Below are 23,181 nucleotides of genomic sequence, written 5' to 3'. Positions count from 1 at the left end.
GTGGGTGGTGTGCGCTGGCCTCTCTATCCTGTCCCGGAGTCCCGGGCCAAACCCTACCCATCCTAGCTCACCTCCCTCCCTCGACCACCCCACGCTCCGAGCACCTCCGGCTGGGTCGCCGCCCGGCCTGGGCCCTCCAGCCGTGGCAGCAGCCTCGCCGTTGTGCCTGAGATGTGTCGCCGCTGCATCTCCTCCAGATTGCCGCACATGTAGAGTCGACGGTACAGGTGCTCGGTTTTCTTCACTTTACCTGCAAATTGAACTGAAACTATCCCCCATTCTATCAGCTTCGCATATAATCGAGCATGTCTAAACGTTCTATTTTTCTTGGATTTGGGGGACCGGCAGGGAAAGACGCTGCTGGCCAAGTATAACATCCTGCTCGGCGACTCGAAGAAGCACAAGGTAGTGTAGGAGGTGAGGCGTGCACGGATCATGATTAATTAGCTCTCCTGGTTCCACTATAAATTTCATGATCCTCTTTGCTTTCTGGGCTGGTGGTCAGTTGGGACCCTGAGCTCACCAACTTGGTGGAGGTATGCCCAGTTGTCCAGTTATTGATTTGGATTCAATCCTGAGCTATTTTTCAGCTATGCAAATTTTTTTCTAGGCAGAGAATTTATTAGTCTGGCGTAGGGTCATGTCTTGGCCTGGGTATCAACGTAAGCAACTAAGGATGCTCCTTTTGCCTGCAGTTTGGCATGCTTTCTTGAGCTGTTCAATGAGATTGTATGCGAGGAATAATTGATTTTTTCAGTGTCGAATATTTTTTGTTTCAGAGTACATCTGTCTAAAAGAATGGTGTTTAAAAACTGATTTTTCCATGGTTCCTAAAGGTCTTACTGCAAAAAATATTTACTAGGTATCGTGCTGCATTGTTGCTGTCATTTTAACCACAATGTTTGATCCTCCTTTTCTTTGTTTCTTATCACAAGTTCACAACAACCCGTGGTAAAGTTGCAGTGATGTAGAGTTACGTATTAATATATAAATGGCTTGCGAGGTAAAGAGTGTTGGAATGATAGATACTGATAGCTAAGTCTTGCTGCATGGTCACATTAATCAAAGGCGTAAGCGTGTTTAAATGTGAGCCATTTCAGGCCCACATTTAATTTTTTTATCTAAAAATGTGGAGCTCGAGTTCAATACTGAACTTTGGATGCCATGTGTTTACGCCAAGTAACATCAAAAGTGCGGGTTTCCAAAGATGGAATGTCTAATGTTTTTTCACCTGGGGAATTAATCGGACTATTGCGAGCGGAACGAGCAGGGCGAGCTTTGGATGAATCGATCTATTATCGGGCAATTTTATTGGGAATAACAAGGGCTTCCCTGAATACCCAAAGTTTCATATCTGAAGCAAGTTTTCAAGAAACTGCTCGAGTTTTAGCAAAAGCTACCCTACGAGGTCGCATTGATTGGTTGAAAGGGTTGAAAGAAAACGTAGTTCTGGGGGGGGGGGGATTATACCCGTTGGTACCGGATTCCAAAAATTTGTCCATCGTTCCCCACAAGACAAGAACCTTTATTTTGAAATTCAAAAACAAAATCTATTCGCGTCGGAAATGAGAGATTTTTTGTTTCTCCTTCACAAATAGATTAATTTTGTGAAGAAGAACAACAATTTTCAGAAGTATCGCACGTAAGTTCACAACAATTTGGAATGACTAGCTCTTAGGGTTGTAGCAACAGAGATTCCATAAGTGTTGCAGATAAAAAGAAAAAACGTTTGCTTATCCTCATGTTGCTTGGCATTCTAATCTGCCACCGGAAGCATTGCCCAATATCCAAACACACCACCAGTTGGTGGAGGTGTCGCTCTTTATGTTATCTCTGCCAGGTGAGAGTATTGTTACTAAGAATTCATAATGGCGGCTAGCCACACTATAAAGGGGGACGTACCCAGTGCTGAGAGCTCCCGCACTGTGCAGGGTCTAGGGAAGGTGTTAGTGGCAAGCCTTACCCTCACGAAGTGCAATGTGAGGAGATCGCGACTCGAACCTGGGACCTCTCGGTCACAGGCGGGGTCTAGCCACACTATGGATGATCTTAAACTTTCAACTCATTTGTCTATCCCGACCCAGTTCTATTTGACAAATCTTAAAACATACTCCATCCGTTTCTAAATATAGCGTGTATAGTTTTTGGCATGAAAATTAAAGAACGCATATGGAGAGAAAATTACACCGGTTTTTGGAGAGATTACTTCTGACTAATTGGCGTGATAAAATAGAGATGCTTGCATGAGATATGAAAATTAATCAATGCCTACAAAAGTTATCCAGACGAGTGGTGCAACCCAATACACACTATATTTCAGATTTTTCTCAAAAAGCTATACACCTTGTTTGCATGTGATGCGTGATAGTTTATTTTGTCCTTGATCATCTTCTAGGTAGTTTATGCAGACATGTATGGCAACTATTGATTTTCCTTATCTACTTTGTTTGAAGATTATTTCTGCATAATAAGATGACATACTTATCATTGATTTAAGTATGTTGCTGTCCATCTCTGTCGCATGTTCCTTTAAATAGCAAGTGCACGCTTCTGCATTAACAGGCGAGGAGACCACAACACTTTATACTTAGATTGCATACCCCTTTGCCTATTATGTATATATCCATTCTCCCTTGGTTTTGGGACACATAGGACATGAGATTATATTCATTCTTCGCGGTGGTTGTACATCTTACATGCTTACCATATATATTATACATATGATAAACATGATGCTGCATTAAAATCCATTGATATAGATCAGATGTTGTCCGTATGTTGCATCTTACAAAAATCGTCCATCTTCTGCTTTTTGTGTGTATGTGACAATAAATCATGATGCTCTCCTGATGAATAAAGCCATATAGGTAATGCAGATCTAGGGTATATTTAGATGAATGCAGGTTTTAGCATTTGATTGCCTACACATATGTGTGCTTTGATTCTCTAATGTCAAATATTTATGATGGGAGATTATTGTGAATTTCCTATAGGCAGTAGGTAGGCCTTGGCGGAGCTAGAAACTGAATAATGATGCACAATACTGTTCTAACTTCATCGAACGCACTGGCATTTAGGAGAGTATAAATTGTTGCTTTGTGTGATTATCATTATATATCATAAACGAACTTTAGGTTTCTACCGCTGTGATCAATCTTGGCCATCCACTTCGGCCTATGAGATGGTTTGCTCTATACCGCTGCCTCCCTCGATTCTCTTACTTGACTCTGGGTTCTACACTGTGTTGGGCCCATTTTTAGGGACATAAATCAAAGAACTGAAATGTAAAATTTTAAGAAAAATAGTGAGAAGCAAGTACCATATTCGGTAGTTGTTATGGTCATGAATTTGGCCCTGCTTTGATTATGTCAATATGTTCAGACTGTTACTACATCGTTGATCTTCCTTTTGTTAAAACAATTCAAGCTATATTATTGATCTTGATTTGAGCAACAAACCGAGTGAACCTGGTTGATTAATGAACTTAAATTATTTGGATCTAGCTAGCAACTCAATAAATGTTATCATTGGGCTAAAGGAGTGTTTTTTAAGTATGTGTGAATAGCCCGAACTTTCCTGAATCTCTGAGGCCTACACTGCACATACATTAACCAGAAGCTTAGAACTATCCCTGGAAGCAATACTAGAAAAGAGTTAATGGTAGTGTACTACAGTATACTACCCAGTTTGCATAGTGCCCAAAGTGAAAGTAAGAACCCAGTACTCCTTTGCTTTAGGTTGTAGAATGGCTAATTATTTAATGGTATAACTTGAAATTTCTTTCTAGCTCACGGTCTTTATGGTGCATCAATTCTCTTGCACTTTGACTATTACCATGGTTAGCCCATCTGAATGATGGTGATTTTGTCACATAAAAATTGGCATAAACGGATAAATGGGTAGCTCCAAGTGGCTATGTGTATCCATAAGTTCATAACAAACGATGCTTGCAAAGGTTTCATTAAACTTTGCTGGTAAAAGGGAAGCATGAACTTCTGTTTGTCTGAGATTTTACGTTGAGCAAACCACCCATGGTTTATGTTTGGCATCAATAGCTCAAGATATAGCAGACCAAATTCAGTTTACCACACTCATGTTAGAAGACGAAAGTACATACTTTGCTCCTGATTGAAGTGCAAATTCACCTGAATCAGTTATGTATTTGTTTTTCCTTTGGAAACAAAAATTCTGCAGTAAGACTTTCTATTTTGTTCCTGTGCAACCTCCACTAATATTTTCTTTGTGCTTTGTTGTTCTGGCAACTGAAAACCGTGTTTAATCTTTATTTTCTCCGATGTTCTCCAGTCCATTTACGTTGGTGGCAGAGGCGGGACTAGAGGTGTTAATGTTAGTACAAGATGGGAATGCTCACTGGCAGTCTGATAGCACTATCTTGCAATGTGTTATCTGATAATAAGATCACTCCTACTCACATAACCGTTTACTCCGCATTGCTATGTTGCTTGAAAAGTTTAGTATGCCTCCATGTCATATACTCTTATTTTGTTGCCATATAGTTATATATTTCTTTCTAGAATTAGCTGGGTGAGATGTTCCTTATCTAAAAAATATTCTACCTTGAGACATTCATATTTATGTTATGGACTTCAAAATAGTACTACTCTCGAAAGAGATAAATCCAAATGGTAAGATTCAAATGTGATTAGCGTTGGCATTATGCATACTTATTTCACTGATTTATAGCCATACTTTACTTTGGGTTCATTCCTATATCTCATGAAACAATATATCATCTATGGTTGTCCCATTTAAAGCATACCATATTCAGTTGCTTGTGGATTGCGGCCGTATGCTACCCGCCGTATTTTAGGGATTGGGCAATCAACAACAGTAGCAGAATGGTCTTTTGACCTACTCTCTTTGTTGTTCTACTTTGGAATGGCCCCAAAGGACCTAGCTGCATCATTGATAACATCGGTGGGGGTATAATTTATAAAGGAGATTTTACAGAAAGGACCCTAACAGATGACAAGAAAATCAATCAGGTCTTTCTCCATGGCTAACTGTCCTTGCCGCCACCAGGGCGAAGACCACTTGGGTCCGCAAACACAAAGAACGCCAATGAGAATACATTGAAGGGCCTTGGAACTGGAGGTTGTTCTAACTTTTTTGTTCTATTCTTGACCTGTAGAAAAATAAAGTAGCAAAGCTACACTTAGTTCTAAGTTTTGTTGTACAACTTGACTCTCTTTAGGATGACCAAATTTCTCCAATGTTCATTGTTATACATATTGATTGTTGATACTCTCCGCCTGTTCCTGCCATTTTTGTTCATTGTCTTATTTGTCATGATCCCTCTCAGGGAAGTTAAAATTGATTTTGAGTGGTCTACTAACACCCTATGATAGAAAGTACTTCCTCCGTTCCTTTCTATAGTGCCTATAGATTTTTGGCATTTGTTTCAGAATATAAGGTTGTAGCTTAGTTTTTTTTGAATTACCCCCTCGCCGTTTAGCTCCCAAATCGTCCAGCTCCCAAATTTATTATGGTAAGTTAGGAAGATATGGATTTCCCAAATTTTACGTTGATCTGAAATCATTTAGCTAGAGGTCTTGTGTAAAAATTACACTTTTCGCTAATTTCCGTGCCAAAAAACTATAGACACTATAGAATGGAACAGAGGGAATATTTCCTCCGCAGCATAGTGTGCTACCAGTTTTGTTTATCACATGAATTATAAAAATGCATTATTACTTTCCCCTCTTTTGCGCCGGCAGTGGTTGAGAAGACCCAAATGACTGCAATGCTACCACGCAACCACGCTATGTAAGGACGAAATGCAGGCGGCGCAGCGAAGCACGCCTTTCATCTAGTATGTGAATATATAGGTTACCAACAATGGATGGAGACGAGACAAGGGGCATCCCCTGCTGCATCCCCTTTCCTGCTGGAGACGAGACGAGGGGCAGCCGGGTTCTCCGGCTCCAGCTGTGCGCTCCCCGCTACCACTCCATGTCACGCCGGGAGGAACCGGCCCGCTGCGTGCTCCGGCCGCCTTGGCGTTCTCCTTCCTGGTGACGAGATCGACAGATTGTCCTGTCCGTGGGTCGAGTGGGAGGATGAAGAGACGAGAGAGAATCGCGACCGGGAGTGGCGAGCCCCACTTCTGTTCGTGATCTGACATTACAGGAGAGACACGTAATGTTTCGGAAGAGAATACGAGTATACCACGGGAAGGGAAGGAAGCAGACGCATCAATCTTAAAGTGCTTGGACGGACGATTCGACGCTGGTACCTACCGGCGCCTGTAAAAACAGGTTTTCGCCAAGTGTGCCTGCATGTCAGCAGGTGGTCGTACGCTACAGCAGGGCGGGTCCACTTCAATTCAAGGGTATTCGAATGCATACCCAAAAAATTTGACAAAAAACTACATATATAGTATAGTGCATATAAGGTATACCTATGAAAAAGACAGAAAGTAAGCAACATAACCAAGTACGCGGTGGTAAACAGGAATGTCCCGAACTCTATCTATCGTGGCCCAAATAAGCTAGCCCATTAGCTCGATCCGACGCGGCCAAGCACAGGCGCTGCCCACACGTACGCAAAGCGCCAGATTTCCAGAACGCCATTGTCTGGTGGTTTGCGTAACTTCCTCTTTCCAAGCGCCCCAAGCTTCTGATTGATTGAACCGTAGACGACGGCGACGAAGGAACCACGGCCACGGTGCGGTCGTACCTCCGCCCTCGGCTCCTCGTCTCCCCGACTCCACGCCTGTCGCCTGCTGTCTGCTCGTCCCTAAGGTGATCGATTGAATCTGTTACTGTGCACGCGCATGTCGGCCTGTGCCTCCTCTGAATTACTCATAGACCAAACTTTATGTTGCCTCAATAATCAGCAGGTGCAGGTTCTCTGTTTAAATCGCGTAGCTGCAGATACTCTTGAATAATCTGAAGTTCTGAACCATTCATTGAGGTGCAGTAAAAATTCAGACCACCTCCAGTTCAAATCCTATTGAGTTTGCTCCAAATTCAGTATATTTCATTGTTGTTTATGTTTTGAATTTTTAAATTGTATACGTTGCATTTGAGCTGAAACATGAAGAGAATTTATAAATTCTTTGAATCTATGATCTTAGGCTCAAATTGTTTCATATCTTGTGTCGTCCTTTCTTATACGTATTATGTTGCTAGAACCATATAATGCTATAAGGATATGCATGCCAAAACCTAGCTTTAGAGAGCAAAAAAATGTGGACCCTTTAGAAATTTGAATACACACCCTCAAATTTCTGGGCCCACCCCTGCGCTACAGAGTCCCCATCACATGGACTCCTACTGATCCTCCCCAGCTCACCAAGCTCAGGCCTCTTGGTGAGCCTCTGGAGAGCCCAGATGGCCAACCTCAGGAAGACGGGGAAGCGGGTGTTGCCGAGGAGGACGTGGGGCAATAGTGCAATACCAGGAGGAGGAGGCCCGGGAAGGTTCTGAAGGCGATCATCCCTTCGTTGGTCGGCACGAAGCTGCAGTTAGCGAATGTCGAGACGACGATGAAGATGGAGAAGGTGTAAGTGCTGATACCCTTGCCGGATAGCACGGCTCTCGCGCCCGAGACCACGCTCAGGTACACCAGCATCAGCGTGTAGCCGGTGAGGTGCACCACTACAGATACCCCAGAACCACCAACAGAAGCAACCTGGTGAGGGCGGCGCGATCGTATGGCAGCTGACTCTTGAGCCCTCCTTGTTCCATCTGGATCTGTGCACTGGTAGGGTGATCGTCCTCCATGGTAGCTGGTCTGACCTCTAGGCTAGATTGCTTCTTGGACTGCTTGATGCAGCTGAAGTGCAGGCCAAGCATGCTCGTGAACACCTCGCCGCCGAGAAGCATGAGGAGGGTTAGGAGCAGGAGCTGGGAGTTGGAGAAGGTCTATATCTCCACAGCCATCATGGTCGAAACTGTCGTCGCCGACACCGACGTGAAGATCAGGTCCATGTCCATGGGCCTCGACGTCGTCATGTGGAGGGATTTAAGAATTAAGGATCAAGAAACCAACGACGGAGATGGATGCAAAGTACAAGAGCTGCTGCCAGAACGGGTGCACATGGAAAAGCAAAAGGTGGTATATCATTTGGAGGTTGCTGGTGCTGGAGGCATGCAGAGAACGGAGACCCATTTCTGTCGTGCCGTTCTGTAGAGTCTTGTTGGCTTCTCTGTGTTGGAAGCAATCAGAAATGCGGAAATTCAATTCGGCTCCCGGGTGCATATGCTCCCTCTACAAAAAATTGTATTTTGAAACGTAAAAAAAAATTGATAAAAAATTCTACACGTACATATCCATAATATACGTGCATTTGTCAAGTTTCTTGAGAAACCAATATGTTTTGTTGTCTGTGTAAAAAAGAGAAATTTTATCTTATGAAAAGCCTTATTTTTAGCATTAAATTTTATCTTTTTTACACATCCCACACAACAATTCTTTTTTCCATGAAACGCCTTTGTAAGCGTGTAGCACGTGAAGATGTACGTGCAAACATTTCATTCCAATTTTTGAAAATTTCAAAATATATGTAACATGCATTTCAAAATAAAGGGAGCATATGCTTCCATGTGCCGAAACACCACTCCCAAATAAATGGACTATTTAAAGCATCTCTAGCAGATCCCAAAATCGTAAATCCCATATCCATCTATCTAGGCCACCTCAAACATATTTTGCGGCCGAAAAATGGCCACGCAGTCCAAACAAATATGCTGTTATGTGGGCCGTGTTTAGTGCGTCTGAACTGCGTGGCTGTTTTTCTACACGCAAACAAAACCGGATATAAAGGGTTTTGCAAAATAACACAATCTAAATTATTACATAAATTGATATGATAAATACAACAATAATCCGAGTTATTACACAAATGTTTACTGTCATACATTACAAACAATACAAATTGAAATAAAAAATTTCGAACAATATGAATCAAATGGTACAACAACAAATGAAGCAAACAACAAATAATTGGAAACACAAATAAATCTTAGTTGCCGTGCCTTTGCCAACGGTGGCGAACAAGATCTTCCTGAAGCTGTTTTGTATCCTTAGCATTCTCAATCAGACGGTATGTTTCAAGAAAAGCTTGCACAATATCTAGATTTCTTGCAGGTTTGACCCGGGTGCCAAAATTATCAAACAAAAAGGATAAGTTCAAACCCCTCTCATCCTCAATGATCATATTATGTAGAATGACACATGTGGTCATGATGTCCTTGAGTGTGTCCATATCCCTAAACCGGGCAGGTCCTCGGAATATTGCAAATCTAGCTTGCAAAACACCGAAAGCTCGTTCTATATCTTTTCGAGCTGCCTCTTGTGGTTTTGCAAACTCAGCTTCAGCTCTGTTCCCTGGCTCTCGGATGGTTTTCAGAAATGTGGCCCAATCCGGGTATATACCGTCGGCAAGGTAGTACCCCATTGTGTACTCTCTCCCGTTGATGGTGTAGTTGCAAGCCGGGGTATCATCTTTAGCAAGCCGAGCAAGAAGATGGGATCGATGCAAGACATTGATATCGTTGACCAAACCGGGCAAACAAAAAAAATTGTGCCAAATCCAAAGGTCCTGTGATGCAACAGCCTCAAGAACGATTGTTGGGTCGCCGCTCCGGCCACAATACAAACCTTGCCAAGCTTTTGAACAGTTTTTCCATGTCCAATGCATACAATATATGCTTCCTAGCATGTTCGGCCACCCCAGTTGTTGTTGTTCGTTCTCCGCCATTATTCTTGCGGTATCTTCGTCATTGGGAGCTCGAAGATATATCGGCCCATACACGCGCATCATAAACTTGCAAAAACATCGGACGGACTCCAACGTCGTATCCTCTCCTATGTGAAGATACTCGTCAGCATAGTCCGCCGGAATGCCGTATGCAAAGGTGCGCATGATGGCAGAGATTTCCTGGTGCGCTCCAAATCCCAAGAGCCCGACTGCATTCCTTTTGCACTTGAAGTAGCGCGTGTTGTCCTCACAGATTGCGACGATTTTGTTGAACAAAGATCCCCGCATTCGGTACCGGCGGTGAAAAAGATGAGGCGGGTATGTCGGTACCTCGGCGAAATAGTCGCGCATGAGCAAGGTGTGGCCGAGGGCGCGGTTCCGCAGGATGCACAACCGCCCCATGGTCGAGCCCTTCCGCTTCCTCGGCCGCACGTCCGTGCGGCCCCGCCGCCACGAGTATCACCGCAGTCTGCTCGACATCGTCGTTGAGCAGCTCCTCCAAGTCAGAGTCATCGGAGGAGGACGAATCCTCCAACAAAAACAACGTGCACGGGTCTATCTGCAAAGGCGCAACAACCACGGCAAACCATTAGAGCTACGGCGGCAGAACCGCGGTTGAGACGAGCTTGGGGAAAAGCTTACCGGCGAGGCGTGCGCGGCGGCGTCGATTCCGGCCGATTGGTGCCAATTTGCGCGCGCCGGCGGGCGGAGCGGACGCGGCGGGCCCGCGCGTGCTTCTGTCGGTTGGAATCGGAGGGGAAGGGCGTGGGTGGACGGGATCTGCGGTGGCGCGCGGCGGCGGCGGCGGCGGTTGGCGGGAGGAAGAGGAGAAGAGGAGAGCTGAAACTTCCTTCGCGCCAAGGGGCAAAAATGGATGGAGGCCGGCCTTGGCACAGCCCCTCCGACCCAGAAACTTGGAGGTTGTGCGGCGTGAATCGGGCGGCCCGATTTTTTTTAGAAATGGAGGTCCGATGTCGGATCTGAATGATGTGTTTTATGATCTCCAAACCGAAAATCAGCGATCATTATGCGGATACGGTCGGATTGGGGATCTGCTAGAGATGCTCTTATACTCCCCGGCGGCGGGATATGGGGTCTGGAGTTCAGTAGGTGTTTGTATATGTTGTGGCGTAGCTTAGCCCAGCGTGTGTTGCACTGGCCACTAGAGATTAACTGGTGCGCTAGAGATAACTCCGACTAGTGGAAGTGTAACATTCTTGTCTTCGCTGCTTTTTATCTCTGGTTGTACTGAACGCAATTGCAGAGGCCAGTCTAGGCAAGACAACTCAGCCTCGATAAAAAACAATTTCAAGAGCTGGTGCTAGGCAATTCTTAGCAGCAAAAGCAAACTACTTTTAATTGGCGGAATAAATCCAAATCATGGTTACACAACTGAAGCCAATCGCATTCATACTTTAAAACTATATCAAAGCCTTGCACGTAGGTTATATATTCTAACTGATCTTGGCAGCCCTATCATGCATACTGTCAAGTCGCCTGCAAATATGCACCGTATGGAACTTACTTTACAAAGTAAAAAAGAAAAGCCTTGCCGGGCTGCTGTCAATAAATAAACAAGCTAAGAGCATCTCCAGTCGCGTCCCCCAAAGGGATTTGGAGCGCGCCGGACAAAAAAACCGTTCCAGCCGCATCTCCCAAAGCCCATTTTTGTCCGGCGCGCCCCCATACGGTGTCCGGCGCCCCGAGCCCGTCCCCGTCCCACAGGGGACGCACCGGGGACGCCGGACACAACGAAAAGCGAGGCGGGGAGTGGCGGGGCCGACCCGTCAGCGGCACGGAAGGCTAAAACCCCGTCGCCTACCTTTGGTCAAGCGACGTTAATGGCGTCCCTGTTTTCCCAGGCGACGCAGGGACGCGTCTCGTCATGCATGGCCGCGTGGCCGTCCGCGCCGGAGTTATTGCGTGCAACCACCCGCTGCCGCCACTGTTTTAAGACGCCCTGCAGTTCTCGCCGCTCATCACAATCCTTATCGTCGCCGCCGCCTCCCCCCTCCCAGATCTTCTCCTCGCCGCTCCAAAAAATGTCGACCTCGTCCTCCCGCAAGATCGCCGCGGCGAATGGCTTCAGCCGCGGCAGCCTCACCGTGGTGCAGGCGTGGGCGCTGTACCACGCCCGGTATCCAGTCCCGCCGGACATGCGGCTGCCAAGCAGCGGCGGCTGGAAGATGGCCGTGAACGGCATTGGCATCCCGCCGCCGCCGAAGCCGGACACGGATCAATGGAGGGACGCCATCAAGTCCCGGCGGGCTCAACTCACCACCGCAGAGCGGTTGATCCAACGTGGGCGGTCACCAACAACGACGCCCGGTGGACGACGTACTTCAAGGCGAAGTACGACGCCGAGATGCACATCACCGAGAACCTCGTCGGCGGCCCCAACAGCTGGAACAAGGACGGCCGCGCACTGTTCTGGGGTGTTTCGGGGCGCACCCTCGACAACGTCATCCGCGGCATCCGCAACGGCGCTCCAAGGCTAGAGATGCCGTCGTCGCCGCCGCCGTCTCCTCAATGGCAGCCGAGGAGGACGTCGTACTCCTCCTCCTCGCACTCTTCTTCCTCGGGACCGGCGCGATCGACGCCGTCCTCGTCGTACCGGTCGGCGCCCTACACCGTCCCCAAACGGGAGGTCAAGGAGGAGCCGGTGACGCCTGTCAACACGAGGCGTGGCGGCAGCGGCAGCCGACGGCAGCAAGGGAGGCGCGGCGGCGCCCTCCTCATCCCGAAGCCGGAGGTGAAGGAGGAGCAGGAGGAAGCTTCGCAGGCGGCGCTGATGGCGGAGTACGAGCGGCAGCAGCGGCTCATCGCCAGCAGCGACGACCCCGAGGACTGCCTAGGGCTGCGGGCGGCGTTCTTGGCGTCCATGAACGACAAGGACGCCTGGAGGGGCGACCTGGCAAGCCCCTGGTGGACCTCACCGACGACGGCGAGGCAGGACCAAGCGGCTTGGTGAAGGACGAGCCCGTCGACGAGCCCGTCGAGGAGCGCGTCAAGCAGGAGGTCGTCACCGAGGAGATGTACAACTTCCAGCAGTACTACGACGCCTCCGGCCGCCGCAAGTGGTTCTAGATTAGGTTTAGTTTAAATTTAGTCAAATTTTGTTCGAATCTATGTAATATATGGCAAGTTTGGATGAATCTCGCTTAAGTTTAAAATTTGCGAAATTTGGTTTGGGGGACGCGACTGGGGAGCGACGTCCCCCAAACGTGGCACGAACGAAACACGTCCCCCAAACGTTCAATCAGGCGCAGTTTGGGAAACGGTTTGGGGACGTGACTGGAGATGCTCTAATGACAGAAGATTCTACCGTAACGTTGTGATGCTCAAGTCGTATCCCAGGCACAGCTGCAATGGTGTAAGGCGTGTACACGGGTGGTTGGTGAGCTACTATTATTGCCTAGCTAATACCCATTCAGCCTTAATAGTTGGTGCCGTCAGCAGGTTAGCATATTTGAAGCCCCGCCCATATAATAGCCTTTGCTAGAGCAATGGAAATCTTGAGGGGCTTACTCCTGTTCAGCTTCAGCAATTCTGAAGGGAAGTGACGATCCACTCTAGGCTGAACAGAATTAATTTCAGGTAGCAGTACATAGCAGAGGTATCTACAGACAATTATTTTTCTATATGAGGAAAGCCCCGGTCGGCCTCTGCATCGACAGATGCATATGGCGTTTTATTAATTTATCTAAGGTTTCTCACAAAAGTTATAGCTCTACAATCATGTTGTATTGTGATCCAAATTCATATACTAAAGTGAGGCTAACTTCTGATAAGCGGAGCGAGGCCCGTCGCCGGTGGCTTGGTACGGTACGAATCGTTGGCACCGCCTATATACACATCTTGTAATCCGTCGGCTAGGGTTTATCAGATTATAAGATATACCACGGCGTTTGTAAATACTCCCCGATATAGTGAAGTTTTACTGGCTGGCGCTCATGGGTTTTTCCCCTTCTGTGTTGGAAGGGGTTTTCCACATTAAATCTCTTGTCTCCGCTGCGTTTTCCCTTATCGTTTTTCGTTATTTGCTTGTCGCTTTTATAATAAATCACATAAGGTATTTACAGATAATAACATTTTCTCGATAAAGTGTGCTTTATTAATTAAAAGAGTTCTTAACATTACACCTGGCCAATTAAGATGCACACATCCGCACTGATTCCAAACGTAACAAACTCAAAGAAATAAAGTAAAAGGAGCAATACAAAGCTTCATCACAAAAACTCCATGTGTGCCTAAGCCTATGGAGGCCAATTCGAAGATTACCCTTTTATCCATGTTGGATAAAAATATTTCCTGTTGTATCCTTCAACAGCGTAGATATCTCCGCAAGTTTTAGAGATGACCATGGAGCGGACTATGCACCGGTAGATAACCTGCATGAGAGAAAAAACTATCATTAAAAACCTTGCCATTTCTATATAACCATTGCCACCAAATTACGGTAAACACTCCCACCCTAATAAGTAATTTAAATCTACGATCCACAACATTTAGCTAGTTGTCGGAAATATTCGCAACACTAGTTGGTGGGTATAAGAGCATTTCTAGTCGCGTGCCCCAAAGGTTTTTAGGGCGCGCTAGACATTTCTCAGCCCCAGTTGCGCGTCCCAAACGCCCTTCCGCCCGGCGCAACCCAATACGTTGTCCGGCGCCCCGAGTCCATCCCCACTCCACAGGGGACACTCCGAGCAGGGACATAATGAGAAGCGAGGCGGGGAGTGGTGGGCCCAATGCATCATTGACCATTGAAATTTAACCAGTCTCCCGCCACATCGCGCCCTCCCGCCACTTCCCGCCACCAGTCGCACATTTCTCTACCATGTCAAAAGATTTCACAACTTCCCGCCGATTCATTTCTCCCTCCTACCGCCACTACTCTCTCCCTCCCACCGCCGCTACTCTCTCCCAGCCATGGCGCCGACAGGCCCAAAAAAAGTTGCCAAGAAATCGGCCACCAAGCAACCGGGCAAGGAGACAGTGACCAAGGGGCCGAAGACGCCCTTCGCGAAGCCACGGAAGACGCCGCCACCAAAGCCGTAGCAGCAGCAGCTGAAGCAGCTGGAGGGGGCATGGGCGACGTAGCAGCCCCCTCCATCACCTCGGCACCACCTGGAGAGGGGGGACCGGTTGTTGTAGCAGGCCCCCCCCCAACAACGACGAAGTAGCCATAGAGGGGGACACCGCACCCGAAGCAGCCCCCCTCGAAAACCTCCACCTGTGACGCCAATGGAGGTCGGGGTATAGATGATGCCATCCCCGATGTCCCCTGAGTAACCACCGGTGAAACCGGGGAACCAACATCCATCTCCAACGGAGACACTGTACGCCGATTCACCAGCTGCGGAGATATTCTGTGAACCCTCTCAACAATATCCATGCCTCTCAGAGTCCTCGGATTATCATTATATGGAGTAATGACCGGGCATAAGACAGTAGATACCGCCACCTACTTTCATTTACTTGTCGAGGAAGAGGGCATAGAAGCGTCCACATCCATATTAGATGTTGGAGATATGCCCAAGAGGCAATAATAAAGTGGTTATTATTAGATCTTTGTGTTTATGATAAATGTTTGCATACCATGCTATAATTGTATTAACCAGGAACATTAATACGTGTGTGTTATTAGTTAACAGTATAACTCAACTACGTACGCCCATCCACAGAGATTTGGTGTCCTGAGCCATCCGATCAAGCGGATGAACGTTACAGATCACTTGATCGTCCACTTCAGCGACCTCGCAACCCTCTCGCTGTTTTACTGTGCCAGCCCGTGCGTTGTGGAAGAGCCAACATCTCTGGGCCGCTACTCCAGCGACTGGGCTGGACACCTTGTCGTTAACCGGGCCGAGATTCTGGTTAACTGGACCCCAAAAGCCTGCAGAATGCTTAGTGCAACACCGAAACAACACCGTAGTGGCATAGTGTATCGTTTCGGTGGAAAAAAACAGAGAACGTGGTGTGGGCGTGTGGCGAGCGAGGGCAGGGGAATACGGCGATGCGCCGATGCGGCCCGTCCCTGCAATCCAATGCGGGTTGGAAGAAAGGGAAGCGGAGAAGGCGGGTCATCGAACAGGCGCCGACTTGCCCGCCGGCCACGGCACCAGGGGCCGCTTCCTCTTCCATGTAACGGGAGATTGATGACCCGGTGGGCGATCTCCTTCAGTTTCGGTATAAAATCTTTCGTATGGTGTGTACTTTCTGCACCCGTATATTCTTCATATTGATTGGGTTTATCTTGTCCTATGGCTGATTCATCACAAAGGTAAGGATTCGATTTCTGGATTGCTGCACCGACGAAGCTGATACCCCTTCTTACCACTAATTATGTTCTTATTAGTGTTTATTTACATGATTAGTTCCTAACCTTACAAGGTACTCGTGGTGTTAGCAGGTACATTCGGGATTGTGGGGATTGTTTCCTGGTACAACTATGATCAGTTTCCATTCCCGCCTTTCCGACAACATTGCAACTCCATTTTCCACGAGCTGAGCCAAATTCCTACTCGGAAGAAGTGTCACCGTAGCAGCTTTATATTTGCATTCTTCCAATTGTGAATAATCTGGATAGTAGATGGTTCATTATTTTGTCGACCTGAGGTTGCCAAGGTTTCTTTAATTTTTTATTATTTCAACATGCTATAAAGTTTTTGAGCAAACATTTTCAGATATGCTGAATTTGATAGACATGGATTTTAGGTTATTTCTTCACTCGTTTTTCACTTTGGCAGGGACATCCTCCTCTTGGAATGCACCTTCCGTCGCTAATTTAGGGGTACCCTAAATTTCAAGTTGTTTGAAATAAACATTTTCATCATCTTTAAGCTTGGCTTAATTTTATATGTAAATTAGCTTGTAGATATCTCGCTAATTGTAAGCATGATGAAGAGTTGCAAACCAGGGATTTTCCTCTGCTCAAAATAGTTTTCAGGGCATCTCTTCTATTTTTCTTGGGTTGTATTCTGAATTTCTGATGGGTCAGGGTTATAGATTGCTGCATTCATTCAGTGCACGTGTTCTTCTGGTGCATTTGAATATAATACGTACTATCTTTTTTCATAGCTGTCGTTTTACAGGGGCAGCAAGCAGGATTACCTGCAAGGGTGCTGATATTGTAACTTTGGAGAAGACAGGTCCTGAACAAGTCCTGAAGAACACTGATTTTCTGCTTCCATGGTTATCAAGCACCTATATATGCCTCAATAAAGGAAGGTTCTAATGTCTGACAGATTTGACATGAAGTAGTCAAGCTTAGCATAACATAAAAAAATGGCATCACTGTATGTTGATCCTTCCTACCGACATTTGTTATGTGCACTACCCTCGTCTTAGCCAAGGTCTGCAGTCTATTGCTTGGTGCTAATATATTCGGACAAAAGGACATGTAATTTATGTTTTATGAAAACTGCATAGTTCTTCCAATCATATATTTTACTTAATAATATTTTTAACTTTCGGTTTGAACTGTCTAGATGGGCTCCAAGCCATAGTGTTTTAATTGCTTGATATCATTGAAGTTACTCTAAAACGAATCATTAGATGTACTTCCTACTGACGGAAATACAAGCTGCATTTTCGTGTTTCTTTGATGGAGGTTAATTTATTTTTGACATGAAAGCAGCATAAAGTATTTGGTTTCCTCATCAATAGCAATGACCCAAACTCAGTTCATCTTCTAGATCATGCCCTAGCTCGCTGCAGCCGTTTCCAGCGCCATCGCTGCAAACTGCCGGTCGTTCCAACTGTGAACGTCTTCCGAATAATTGGCACTAAACTCTTGATGTTGTCAAACATTCTGACAAATGATTTTCCAATGTTTATGCAACATCAAGTGACTGGATTTAATATATATGAGTTGGATTTCAAGTTACTGTGCATATCCAACAATCAAACCTGCAAAAGAAATTATAAACGCAAAGTACTATGTGTCATCATATCAAGTTATCAAAGAGGTTACAGGTTCATTTTGGGGAATACCAGTAGCATCATTGTGCGTAGATATTATAGTTGATAGTGTTAATCCCATCCATTGTGCTAGGCCTTGCATATAACTGCTGATTTATGCAGCTATAGATTTTGGTGGTAACAAAGTTATATCGAGTTTTCGCATTTTCGTATTGCAACAAATATGATAGTGCTCCTTCGGTAAAGATTGTTAGAAGGTTCCCAAACATTCCATTTCTCTACCAAACATCTTTTCCTCATCATTGTGTTTACCACCAAGTTGCACTTTTCATGATCTGAATATCATTATGCACTTGAAGCATGAATCGCTGGGTACTGAAATGACAATAATAGATTATTGATAGGATTTTCCATTTATTGTTACCTCTTTTCCTTAATGTTATTACGGATATAGACTTTGCAATTCACCTCTATTTCCTTGTGGTTCTTTTGTTTGTAGGTACCATTTAGACATAAATATTTTTGGGGAAGGTGTTATTCCTGTTTTTTCATGAAAAATCAATAATATTGAGGCACACGAGTCACAGGTGGCATTGAAGTAATTGGCTTCAGTCATGCTGCATAATATGGTTGTCCACCTCCATTTTGATGTAAAACTTATCTGACGAAGGTATGTATGCCTCTGCCATTTTGCTTTCCTAAACCTTGAAGTTTTTCACGATTGTCGTATTGCCAGTTGGTGCCACCTTTCATTTTGTTGCAAGATGGTATTGTTGATGCATCATCAACACAATGAGATGTGTGTGTGTTTGAGATACACAAAGTAGGATAGCATGCCAGGTTAAGGTCTTAAAGATCACTGATAGATGACCAAGGAGTGTCTTGTGTCTTCATTAGCTCAGTGCTAAAAGCGCATATCTTGCTGCTATAGAATGCTAACATGATCTTGGAATGGTCATTTTCATCCCAACTAATTGTACTCCCTCCGGTTCATATTAATTGACTCTAATATGGATGTATCTAGACACATTTTAGTTTTAGATACATCCATGTTGAAGTCAATTAATATGAATCGGAGGGAGTAGTGATTTGTGCAGAATACTTTAGTTTTGAATTACATAGTATTGCTCAAGCAACTTCTGCGCGTACACTCTACCACGGTCCTCCTGGTTTCACAGAAAATGCGACACCACCACCTCCCGATCTTGAAAGTTCTGAAGCTCTGTTTTGAATCCGAACGTCCGACTGGGCGAAAAAAAATGCAAACCAATTTCTCTCTTCAAGGATGCACTTTACCAGTCTCTATGGCAACTTCATCAGGGAAAAACATACTTTTGAACATTTGTATAAATTTAGTTTTTTGGTTGCCCAGGTGTAGTTAAGTGTTATCTAGGATAACACCACATGGTCTATAATAACATGTGAACCAATTTTTGCTGTGTATTTTCCAAAAACTATAAAAGTTACATGCTTTTTATTTGAACCGTCAAAATTACATACTTTGTATTGAAACAAAGGGGGTCTGATCACCACTAATAGGTCTGAAAGTTTTCCTTTAGTGCCGGTTTTGTGTCAGACTCTTGAAAAAATTGCCACGGATGATCGTTGCCGCATCTAATAAAATGATCTTATTTGGGTCGCTGTCTGCACTATATGTGGACTATCCTTTTTATAAAAAGGTTAAAATTTGTCACTTAGATTACTAACTGGCGCGTTGATAAGATTATGCAAGTTACTTTCAAGTTTCATGATTTCATAGATGATATCCTTACGAGAAATGGACGGGCGCAGCAACGTGCGCCATCATGGTCTAGTGTAAACATATAAGAGTCCCTAGTAAGCCTCTTGTTAAGCTAGCTCGTTGATTAATAGATGATCATGGTTTCCTGATCATGAACATTGGATGTTGTTAATAACAATGTTATGTCATTGGGAGAATAATATAATGGACACATACCCATAATAAGCGTAGCATAAGATCAAGTCATTTAGTTTGTTTTGCTATAAGCTTTCGATACATAGTAACCTAATCCTTCGATCATGAGATCATATAAATCACTTACACCGGATGGGTACTTTGATTACATCAAACGCCACTTCGTAAATGTGTGGGTTATAAAGATGAGATTACGTATTCGGAAAGTATGAGTTGAAGCATATGGATTGTCAACACCAGGATTTTTAAGTCCATTGCCTATTATGCCATACATCGCAATCCCAGGAAGATTGTTGTTGTGAGTCATAACATTTGATATCATAAGTCATCATTCATTACAAACCATAATCGTCTTACAAATTCAGATCACATGATCCAATATTACACAAATAGTTGATCTAATGATCAACGAACACATTACATAGCGGAAGCGTAGAAGTAGTGGACTATTTAATCCACAGGCCAACGCTTGACGTCAGAAGATACTCCTAGTTGTCGTAGATGTCCTGCTGGCCGTCGTCTTGATACTGCGGCTCTTCTTCATAGTCTGGCCATTTGCATAGCTAGGGACACAGCCGTGAGTACTTTAAAGTATTCACAAACTAATACTAGTGTAAGTACTATCCAAAGGGTGCTAAGCTCTAAGTTTATTTGCATAAAGCCAATTTTAGTTCATAAGCATTTAATAAAAGACTCTTCAATTGATAATTAACTCAAGTCGGAACATTAGTGTCATTCCCACCACTCCATGGTGATTCAAGTTAAGTTCACCATTCAAATCATCCTTTCTTTTCAGGAAAACATCTGACACCGGAAACAGTATGGCCTTTCCAACCGTCCGTAACCGTGAACACGGCTATTCGAATAGATTTACACTCTACAGAGGTTGCACACTTGTGCCACAACATTTGATTACATCCGTCAGGGACAACCCTGAATAGTCGTAACTCAGTACGCGGATCATCAACCATAACCTTTCACTTACATACCCTAGTATAGGTACCTCTTCCCATGAGCTTGGCCTCCCAGTGAAGACAAACCGTCAGCCTGGGAACTGCACAGGGCTTGGGCCGTACATTCACCGCATTTCACATCATTTCACTTTCAACGGAGGCAGTCTCGACATAACCCCTATGATCCTTGTTTAGAGGGAACCCATACTAAGATGCATAAACTTCCAGTTAAGCCCTACCCATAATCAGGTATTGTGGGGGTACTCTATAATGGGAAAGGTATCGCATCCAAACCAACCATCAGTTTTTATCAAATTCACCAATCATTCAAGTCACCTTCACCTTCAAAATCTTTCAAAGAATGACTCATCATTCCAAGGTTTTCAAATTCCTTTCAAATCACAAGTTCCCATCTAGAGTAGTCAATTTTATTTGTTAGCACTAGCACTAGTCACGAGGGGTGCTATCTAGCTTATCAAGCTTTGAGGCTAACTTTGCTACTCTTGTAACACTCTATACTTAGACCAAAGTTAACTATAAAAGTAATCTTTGATAAACAAAGTAAAAAAAACTTGTAATGGTAAAACTTGGGATGGGATCATTGCACATAAAGTAAAAGTAATGTGGCCTTGCTCAAATAGAGCTTTGCACTTGCAAGAATATTAGCTTGCCTTGGTTGGTGTACTGATCAAAGTGGTCTTCCTCTTCTTGGAAGTAGACCTCCTCCTCCTGGTACTCCTCGGTACTAGCGTCTAAAAACGGATACGAAGTAACAATCACCAAACAAGGTTTAAGAGCTAGACTAAGCACACAATTGGTTCACACAAGCTATTCTAGCATCACAATACAAGTAACATGTTGGTTGAATTTGTTTCCTTCTTTTAGGAAAAATAATTTCCTCTCATTACAATTATTGACTAAAGCTTCTCTTTAGTTCTTGGAGGAATAACTTCCTCTCATTGAATCTTGTTTAAGATTTAATTTACTCAAACAACTCATGTATGAATCCAAGTTGACCAAGGTCAACAATTCATCATTATCATTTTGGGGAAAAATATTTAAATGAGGTAAAGTACCTCATGCAATTTAACACTATCTTTATCATTATTTAATATCATCAAGTAATTCAATATGAGACTTGGTAGACCATGGTCACTACCTCATGTTGAGTTACTTGAGACAAGATTTAAATGAGAGAAACCTCTCATAAGATTTAATAAACCATTTTTGGATAATTCAAATGGACTAGAAATAGCCATAGAGCCATTTTCTATTCCAGCCCATGATCATACAAAGTAACCATATGATATATTTACATAAACATGTAGAGTATGTGAAATGTGATTTATGAGAGTTGGAATCAGCTTAACGATGTCACCATCAAAAACAAATACCCCCTACCCAAGATAGAAGACTTGTTTGATCAACTAACCGGAGCCAAAGTTTTCTCCAAGATCGACCTTAGAACTGGGTATCATCAGCTGAAGATCCGAGCCACCGACATTCCAAAAACTGCCTTTACCACCAGATATGGGTTGTATGAGTACAACGTCATGTCGTTTGGACTGACCAATGCCCCCGCTTATTTCATGAATCTCATGAATACGATCTTCATGAACTTTTTGGACAAATTTGTCGTTGTCTTCATCGATGACATTCTCGTATACTCCAAGTCCGAAGAGGAACATGAACAACATTTGGAGACTGTCCTAGAAACCCTTAGACACCACCAGTTGTATGCCAAGTTCAGCAAGTGTGAGTTTTGGTTGGAAGAAGTTGGATTCCTGGGACATATCTTGTCTGCAGGAGGAATTTACGTAGATCCGCCAAGATCAAAACCGTTATGGAATGGCAAGCCCCAACCACCCAAACCGAGGTCTGCGCTTTTCTTGGATTAGCCGGATATTACTGCAGATTTGTAGAAGGCTTTTCGAGCATAGCTCGACCAATGACCCAACTGCTGAAGAAGGACAAGAAGTTCGAGTGGACCGACAAATGTGAAGAGAGCTTTCAACAGCTCAAGAGTAGACTGACAACAGCCCCAATCCTGATCATGCCAAACATCACCAAGCCCTTTGACATATATTGCGACGCCTCCAAGGTTGGTCTTGGATGTGTACTTATGCAAGAAGGCAAGGTTGTATCCTACCTTTCAAGACAGCTAAAACAACATGAACAGAACTACCCAACCCATGACCTCGAGCTTGCAGCCGTGGTCCTAGCCTTGAAAGTTTGGCGTCATTACCTCATGGGTAATCGATGCGAGATCTACTCCGATCACAAGAGCCTGAAATATATCTTCACCCAGAAGGAGCTGAACATGAGACAACGCCGATGGATCGAATTGATCAAGGATTACGACATGGAGATTCACTACCACCCCGGCAAGGCCAATGTGGTAGCGGATGCTTTGAGTCGACTGCCGTGTCAGTTGAACTCCATGCTCGCAACCGAACAGCCCAGCCTGTACCAAGAGTTTAAACAGTTCAGACTTGAACTTGTTAGTGAAGGATTCCTAGCCAGCATAGAACTGCAACCCACCTTGGTAAGCCAGATCAAGGAAGCCCAGAAGGACAACGCTAGCATCGACGGAATCAAGAAACAGATAGCCGCAGGAAAAGCCCTGGGATTCACCATTGACG

General features: G+C 44.6%; 1 protein-coding gene and 1 pseudogene across 1 annotated transcript in view; both read right to left on the bottom strand.

Moving 5' to 3' along the window:
* LOC127316202 (ABC transporter C family member 10-like) overlaps positions 1–23,181 on the bottom strand; it is a 186,060-nt gene that overhangs the window by 30,545 nt on the left and 132,334 nt on the right. The window lies entirely within an intron of this gene.
* On the bottom strand, positions 5,021–10,129 carry LOC139833061 (cation transporter HKT1;5-like; annotated as a pseudogene).

Source organism: Lolium perenne, chromosome 7, assembly GCF_019359855.2.
Source record: "Lolium perenne isolate Kyuss_39 chromosome 7, Kyuss_2.0, whole genome shotgun sequence".
NCBI classification, from domain to species: Eukaryota; Viridiplantae; Streptophyta; class Magnoliopsida; order Poales; family Poaceae; genus Lolium; species Lolium perenne.
The sequence above is the reverse complement of the archived record's forward strand: the minus strand, read 5'-3'. Positions and strand labels throughout refer to the sequence as shown.